The 7,625-nt window shown below is 24.3% G+C and overlaps 1 long non-coding RNA gene across 1 annotated transcript; it reads left to right on the forward strand.

Annotated features, from left to right (window-relative positions):
- Positions 1-289: 289 nt before the first annotated feature.
- LOC125774464 (uncharacterized) lies at positions 290-4,250 on the forward strand. The gene is made up of 3 exons (XR_007420925.1): positions 290-324; positions 4,088-4,157; positions 4,231-4,250. It is a non-coding gene; the product is annotated as an uncharacterized LOC125774464 (long non-coding RNA).
- Positions 4,251-7,625: the final 3,375 nt, after the last annotated feature.

Genomic DNA, 7,625 nt, shown 5'->3' on the forward strand with positions numbered 1-7,625 from the left:
GTTAGGTTTTTTCGAAAAAGTTAGTTTTGGTATAAGTTAGGTTTTTTCGAAAAAGTTAGTTTTGGTATAAGTTAGGTTTTTTTAGAAAAAGTTAGTTTTGGTATAAGTTAGGTTTTTTCGAAAAAGTTAGTTTTGGTATAAGTTAGGTTTTTATGAGAAAGTTAGGTTTTTTCGAAAAAGTTAGTTTTGGTATAAGTTAGGTTTTTATGAAAAAGTTAGTTTTGGTATAAGTTAGGTTTTTTCGAAAAAGTTAGTTTTGGTATAAGTTAGGTTTTTTCGAAAAAGTTAGTTTTGGTATAAGTTAGGTTTTTTCGAAAAAGTTAGGTTTTTTCGAAAAAGTTAGTTTTGGTATAAGTTAGGTTTTTTCGAAAAAGTTAGTTTTGGTATAAGTTAGGTTTTTTCGAAAAAGTTAGTTTTGGTATAAATTAGGTTTTTTCGAAAAAGTTAGTTTTGGTATAAGTTAGGTTTTTTTAGAAAAAGTTAGTTTTGGTATAAGTTAGGTTTTTTCGAAAAAGTTAGTTTTGGTATAAGTTAGGTTTTTTCGAAAAAGTTAGTTTTGGTATAAGTTAGGTTTTTATGAAAAAGTTAGGTTTTTTCGAAAAAGTTAGTTTTGGTATAAGTTAGGTTTTTATGAAAAAGCTAGTTTTGGTATAAGTTAGGTTTTTTCGAAAAAGTTAGTTTTGGTATAAGTTAGGTTTTTTAGAAAAAGTTAGTTTTGGTATAAGTTAGGTTTTTTCGAAAAAGTTAGTTTTGGTATAAGTTAGGTTTTTATGAAAAAGTTAGGTTTTTTCGAAAAAGTTAGTTTTGGTAAAAGTTAGGTTTTTAAGAAAAAGTTAGTTTTGGTATAAGTTAGGTTTTTTCGAAAAAGTTAGTTTTGGTATAAGTTAGGTTTTTATGAAAAAGTAAGGTTTTTTCGAAAAAGTTAGTTTTGGTAAAAGTTAGGTTTTTTCGAAAAAGTAAGGTTTTTTAGAAAAAGTTAGTTTTGGTATAAGTTAGGTTTTTTAGAATAAGTTAGTTTTGGTAAAAGTTAGGTTTTTTCGAAAAAGTTAGTTTTGGTATAAGTTAGGTTTTTTCGAAAAAGTTAGTTTTGGTATAAATTAGGTTTTTTAGAAAAAGTGAGTTTTGGTATAAGTTAGGTTTTTTCGAAAAAGTTAGTTTTTTTATAAGTTAGGTTTTTTCGAAAAAGTTAGTTTTGGTATGAGTTAGGTTTTTTCGAAAAAGTTAGTTTTGGTATAAGTTAGGTTTTTTCGAAAAAGTTAGTATTGGTATAAGTTAGGTTTTTTAGAAAAAGTTAGTTTTGGTATAAGTTAGGTTTTTTAGAAAAAGTTAGTTTTGGTATAAGTTAGGTTTTTTAGAAAAAGTTAGTTTTGGTATAAGTTAGGTTTTTATGAAAAAGTTAGTTTTTTTCGAAAAAGTTAGTTTTGGTAAAAGTTAGGTTTTTAAGAAAAAGTTAGTTTTGGTATAAGTTAGGTTTTTATGAAAAAGTTAGGTTTTTTCGAAAAAGTTAGTTTTGGTAAAAGTTAGGTTTTTTCGAAAAAGTAAGGTTTTTTAGAAAAAGTTAGTTTTGGTATAAGTTAGGTTTTTTCGAAAAAGTTAGTTTTGGTATAAGTTAGGTTTTTAAGAAAAAGTTAGTTTTGGTATAAGTTAGGTTTTTTCGAAAAAGTTAGTTTTGGTATAAGTTAGGTTTTTTAGAAAAAGTTAGGTTTTTAAGAAAAAGTTAATTTTGGTAAAAGTTAGGTTTTTAAGAAAAAGTTAGTTTTGGTATAAGTTAGGTTTTTTAGAAAAAGTTAGGTTTTTTCGAAAAAGTTAGTTTTGGTAAAAGTTAGGTTTTTAAGAAAAAGTTAGTTTTGGTATAAGTTAGGTTTTTATGAAAAAGTTATTTTTTTTCGAAAAAGTTAGTTTTGGTAAAAGTTAGGTTTTTTCGAAAAAGTAAGGTTTTTTAGAAAAAGTTAGTTTTGGTATAAGTTAGGTTTTTTCGAAAAAGTTAGTATTGGTATAAGTTAGGTTTTTTAGAAAAAGTTAGTTTTGGTATAAGTTAGGTTTTTTCGAAAAAGTTAGTTTTGGTATAAGTTAGGTTTTTTAGAAAAAGTTAGGTTTTTAAGAAAAAGTTAATTTTGGTATAAGTTAGGTTTTTGAGAAAAAGTTAGGTTTTTTAGAATAAGTTAGTTTTGGTAAAAGTTAGGTTTTTTCGAAAAAGTTAGTTTTGGTATAAGTTAGGTTTTTTCGAAAAAGTTAGTTTTGGTATAAGTTAGGTTTTTTAGAAAAAGTGAGTTTTGGTATAAGTTAGGTTTTTTCGAAAAAGTTAGTTTTTTTATAAGTTAGGTTTTTTCGAAAAAGTTAGTTTTGGTATGAGTTAGGTTTTTTCGAAAAAGTTAGTTTTGGTATAAGTTAGGTTTTTTCGAAAAAGTTAGTTTTGGTATAAGTTAGGTTTTTTCGAAAAAGTTAGTTTTGGTATAAGTTAGGTTTTTAAGAAAAAGTTAGTTTTGGTATAAGTTAGGTTTTTTCGAAAAAGTTAGGTTTTTTAGAATAAGTTAGTTTTGGTATAAGTTAGGTTTTTTCGAAAAAGTTAGTTTTGGTATAAGTTAGGTTTTTTAGAAAAAGTTAGGTTTTTAAGAAAAAGTTAATTTTGGTAAAAGTTAGGTTTTTAAGAAAAAGTTAGTTTTGGTATAAGTTAGGTTTTTATGAAAAAGTTAGGTTTTTTCGAAAAAGTTAGTTTTGGTAAAAGTTAGGTTTTTAAGAAAAAGTTAGTTTTGGTATAAGTTAGGTTTTTATGAAAAAGTTAGGTTTTTTCGAAAAAGTTAGTTTTGGTAAAAGTTAGGTTTTTTCGAAAAAGTAAGGTTTTTTAGAAAAAGTTAGTTTTGGTATAAGTTAGGTTTTTTCGAAAAAGTTAGTATTGGTATAAGTTAGGTTTTTTAGAAAAAGTTAGTTTTGGTATAAGTTAGGTTTTTAAGAAAAAGTTAGTTTTGGTATAAGTTAGGTTTTTTCGAAAAAGTTAGTTTTGGTATAAGTTAGGTTTTTTCCTAAAAGTTAGTTTTGGTATAAGTTAGGTTTTTAAGAAAAAGTTAGTTTTGGTATAAGTTAGGTTTTTTCGAAAAAGTTAGTTTTGGTATAAGTTAGGTTTTTATGAAAAAGTTAGGTTTTTTCGAAAAAGTTAGTTTTGGTATAAGTTAGGTTTTTTCGAAAAAGTTAGTTTTGGTATAAGTTAGGTTTATAAGAAAAAGTTAGTTTTGGTATAAGTTAGGTTTTTTCGAAAAAGTTAGTTTTGGTATAAGTTAGGTTTTTAAGAAAAAGTTAGTTTTGGTATAAGTTAGGTTTTTAAGAAAAAGTTAGTTTTGGTATAAGTTAGGTTTTTTCGAAAAAGTTAGTTTTGGTATAAGTTAGGTTTTTATGAAAAAGTTAGTTTTGGTATAAGTTAGGTTTTTTCGAAAAAGTTAGTTTTGGTATAAGTTAGGTTTTTATGAAAAAGTTAGGTTTTTTCGAAAAAGTTAGTTTTGGTATAAGTTAGGTTTTTTCGAAAAAGTAAGGTTTTTTAGAAAAAGTTAGTTTTGGTATAAGTTAGGTTTTTATGAAAAAGTTAGTTTTGGTATAAGTTAGGTTTTTTCGAAAAAGTTAGTTTTGGTATAAGTTAGGTTTTTTCGAAAAAGTTAGTTTTGGTACAAGTTAGGTTTTTTCGAAAAAGTTAGTTTTGGTATAAGTTAGGTTTTTTAGAAAAAGTTAGGTTTTTAAGAAAAAGTTAATTTTGGTATAAGTTAGGTTTTTGAGAAAAAGTTAGGTTTTTTAGAATAAGTTAGTTTTGGTAAAAGTTAGGTTTTTTCGAAAAAGTTAGTTTTGGTATAAGTTAGGTTTTTTCGAAAAAGTTAGTTTTGGTATAAGTTAGGTTTTTTAGAAAAAGTGAGTTTTGGTATAAGTTAGGTTTTTTCGAAAAAGTTAGTTTTGGTATGAGTTAGGTTTTTTCGAAAAAGTTAGTTTTGGTATAAGTTAGGTTTTTAAGAAAAAGTTAGTTTTGGTATAAGTTAGGTTTTTTCGAAAAAGTTAGTTTTGGTATAAGTTAGGTTTTTTAGAAAAAGTTAGTTTTGGTATAAGTTAGGTTTTTTCGAAAAAGTTAGTTTTGGTATAAGTTAGGTTTTTTCGAAAAAGTAAGTTTTGGTATAAGTTAGGTTTTTTAGAAAAAGTTAGGTTTTTAAGAAAAAGTTAATTTTGGTATAAGTTAGGTTTTTGAGAAAAAGTTAGGTTTTTTAGAATAAGTTAGTTTTGGTAAAAGTTAGGTTTTTTCGAAAAAGTTAGTTTTGGTATAAGTTAGGTTTTTTCGAAAAAGTTAGTTTTGGTATAAGTTAGGTTTTTTAGAAAAAGTGAGTTTTGGTATAAGTTAGGTTTTTTCGAAAAAGTTAGTTTTTTTATAAGTTAGGTTTTTTCGAAAAAGTTAGTTTTGGTATGAGTTAGGTTTTTTCGAAAAAGTTAGTTTTGGTATAAGTTAGGTTTTTTCGAAAAAGTTAGTTTTGGTATAAGTTAGGTTTTTGAGAAAAAGTTAGTTTTGGTATAAGTCAGGTTTTTTAGAAAAAGTTAGTTTTGGTATAAGTTAGGTTTTTTAGAAAAAGTTAGTTTTGGTATAAGTTAGGTTTTTTCGAAAAAGTTAGTTTTGGTATAAGTTAGGTTTTTTAGAAAAAGTTAGTTTTGGTATAAGTTAGGTTTTTATGAAAAAGTTAGGTTTTTTCGAAAAAGTTAGTTTTGGTAAAAGTTAGGTTTTTTCGAAAAAGTAAGGTTTTTTAGAAAAAGTTAGTTTTGGTATAAGTTAGGTTTTTAAGAAAAAGTTAGTTTTGGTATAAGTTAGGTTTTTTAGAAAAAGTTAGTTTTGGTATAAGTTAGGTTTTTTAGAAAAAGTTAGTTTTGGTATAAGTTAGGTTTTTATGAAAAAGTTAGGTTTTTTCGAAAAAGTTAGTTTTGGTAAAAGTTAGGTTTTTAAGAAAAAGTTAGTTTTGGTATAAGTTAGGTTTTTATGAAAAAGTTAGGTTTTTTCGAAAAAGTTAGTTTTGGTAAAAGTTAGGTTTTTAAGAAAACGTTAGTTTTGGTATAAGTTAGGTTTTTATGAAAAAGTTAGGTTTTTTCGAAAAAGTTAGGTTTTTTCGAAAAAGTTAGTTTTGGTAAAAGTTAGGTTTTTTCGAAAAAGTAAGGTTTTTTAGAAAAAGTTAGTTTTGGTATAAGTTAGGTTTTTTCGAAAAAGTTAGTTTTGGTATAAGTTAGGTGTTTAAGAAAAAGTTAGTTTTGGTATAAGTTAGGTTTTTTCGAAAAAGTTAGTTTTGGTAAAAGTTAGGTTTTTTCGAAAAAGTAATTTTTTTAAGAAAAAGTTAGTTTTGGTATAAGTTAGGTTTTTTCGAAAAAGTTAGTTTTTTATAAGTTAGGTTTTTTAGAAAAAGTTAGGTTTTTTCGAAAAAGTTAGTTTTGGTATAAGTTAAGTTTTTAAGAAAAAGTTAGTTTTGGTATAAGTTAGGTTTTTTCGAAAAAGTTAGTTTTGGTATAAGTTAGGTTTTTGAGAAAAAGTTAGGTTTTTAAGAAAAAGTTAGTTTTGGTAAAAGTTAGGTTTTTTCGAAAAAGTAAGGTTTTTTCGAAAAAGTTAGGTTTTTTAGAAAAAGTTAGTTTGGGTAAAAGTTAGGTTTTTTCGAAAAAATTAGTTTTTTTAAAAGTTAGGTTTTGTCGAAAAAGTAAGGTTTTTTCGAAAAAGTTAGTTTTGGTATAAGTTAGGTTTTTTCGAAAAAGTTAGTTTTGGTATAAGTTAGGTTTTTAAGAAAAAGTTAGTTTTGGTATAAGTTAGGTTTTTACGAAAAAGTTAGTTTTGGTATAAGTTAGGTTTTTAAGAAAAAGTTAGTTTTGGTATAAGTTAGGTTTTTTCGAAAAAGTTAGGTTTTTTCGAAAAAGTTAGTTTTGGTATAAGTTAGGTTTTTTCGAAAAAGTAAGGTTTTTTAGAAAAAGTTAGTTTTGGTATAAGTTAGGTTTTTATGAAAAAGTTAGTTTTGGTATAAGTTAGGTTTTTTCGAAAAAGTTAGTTTTGGTATAAGTTAGGTTTTTGAGAAAAAGTTAGGTTTTTAAGAAAAAGTTAGTTTTGGTAAAAGTTAGGTTTTTTCGAAAAAGTAAGGTTTTTTCGAAAAAGTTAAGTTTTTTAGAAAAAGTTAGTTTGGGTAAAAGTTAGGTTTTTTCGAAAAAATTAGTTTTTTTAAAAGTTAGGTTTTGTCGAAAAAGTAAGGTTTTTTCGAAAAAGTTAGTTTTGGTATAAGTTAGGTTTTTTCGAAAAAGTTAGTTTTGGTATAAGTTAGGTTTTTAAGAAAAAGTTAGTTTTGGTATAAGTTAGGTTTTTACGAAAAAGTTAGTTTTGGTATAAGTTAGGTTTTTTCGAAAAAGTTAGTTTTGGTATAAGTTAGGTTTTTTCGAAAAAGTTAGGTTTTTTCGAAAAAGTTAGTTTTGGTATAAGTTAAGTTTTTAAGAAAAAGTTAGTTTTGGTATAAGTTAGGTTTTTTCGAAAAAGTTAGTTTTGGTATAAGTTAGGTTTTTGAGAAAAAGTTAGGTTTTTAAGAAAAAGTTAGTTTTGGTAAAAGTTAGGTTTTTTCGAAAAAGTAAGGTTTTTTCGAAAAAGTTAGGTTTTTTAGAAAAAGTTAGTTTGGGTAAAAGTTAGGTTTTTTCGAAAAAATTAGTTTTTTTAAAAGTTAGGTTTTGTCGAAAAAGTAAGGTTTTTTCGAAAAAGTTAGTTTTGGTATAAGTTAGGTTTTTTCGAAAAAGTTAGTTTTGGTATAAGTTAGGTTTTTAAGAAAAAGTTAGTTTTGGTATAAGTTAGGTTTTTTCGAAAAAGTTAGTTTTGGTATAAGTTAGGTTTTTTAGAAAAAGTTAGTTTTGGTATAAGTTAGGTTTTTTCGAAAAAGTTAGGTTTTTTCGAAAAAGTTAGTTTTGGTATAAGTTAGGTTTTTTCGAAAAAGTAAGGTTTTTTAGAAAAAGTTAGTTTTGGTATAAGTTAGGTTTTTATGAAAAAGTTAGTTTTGGTATAAGTTAGGTTTTTAAGAAAAAGTTAGTTTTGGTATAAGTTAGGTTTTTACGAAAAAGTTAGTTTTGGTATAAGTTAGGTTTTTTCGAAAAAGTTAGTTTTGGTTTAAGTTAGGTTTTTAAGAAAAAGTTAGTTTTGGTATAAGTTAGGTTTTTACGAAAAAGTTAGTTTTGGTATAAGTTAGGTTTTTTCGAAAAAGTTAGTTTTGGTATAAGTTAGGTTTTTAAGAAAAAGTTAGTTTTGGTATAAGTTAGGTTTTTACGAAAAAGTTAGTTTTGGTATAAGTTAGGTTTTTTCGAAAAAGTTAGTTTTGGTATAAGTTAGGTTTTTAAGAAAAAGTTAGTTTTGGTATAAATTAGGTTTTTTCGAAAAAGTTAGTTTTGGTATAAGTTAGGTTTTTTAGAAAAAGTTAGTTTTGGTATAAGTTAGGTTTTTTCGAAAAAGTTAGTTTTGGTATAAGTTAGGTTTTTTCGAAAAAGTTAGTTTTGGTATAAGTTAGGTTTTTTCGAAAAAGTTAGTTTTGGTTTAAGTTAGGTTTTTTCGAAAAAGTTAGTTTTGGTATAAGTTAGGTTTTTACGAAAAAGTTAGTTTTGGTATAAGT

This window comes from Anopheles funestus, unplaced genomic scaffold (genome assembly GCF_943734845.2).
Source record: "Anopheles funestus unplaced genomic scaffold, idAnoFuneDA-416_04 scaffold_10_ctg1, whole genome shotgun sequence".
Taxonomy (NCBI): Eukaryota; Metazoa; Arthropoda; class Insecta; order Diptera; family Culicidae; genus Anopheles; species Anopheles funestus.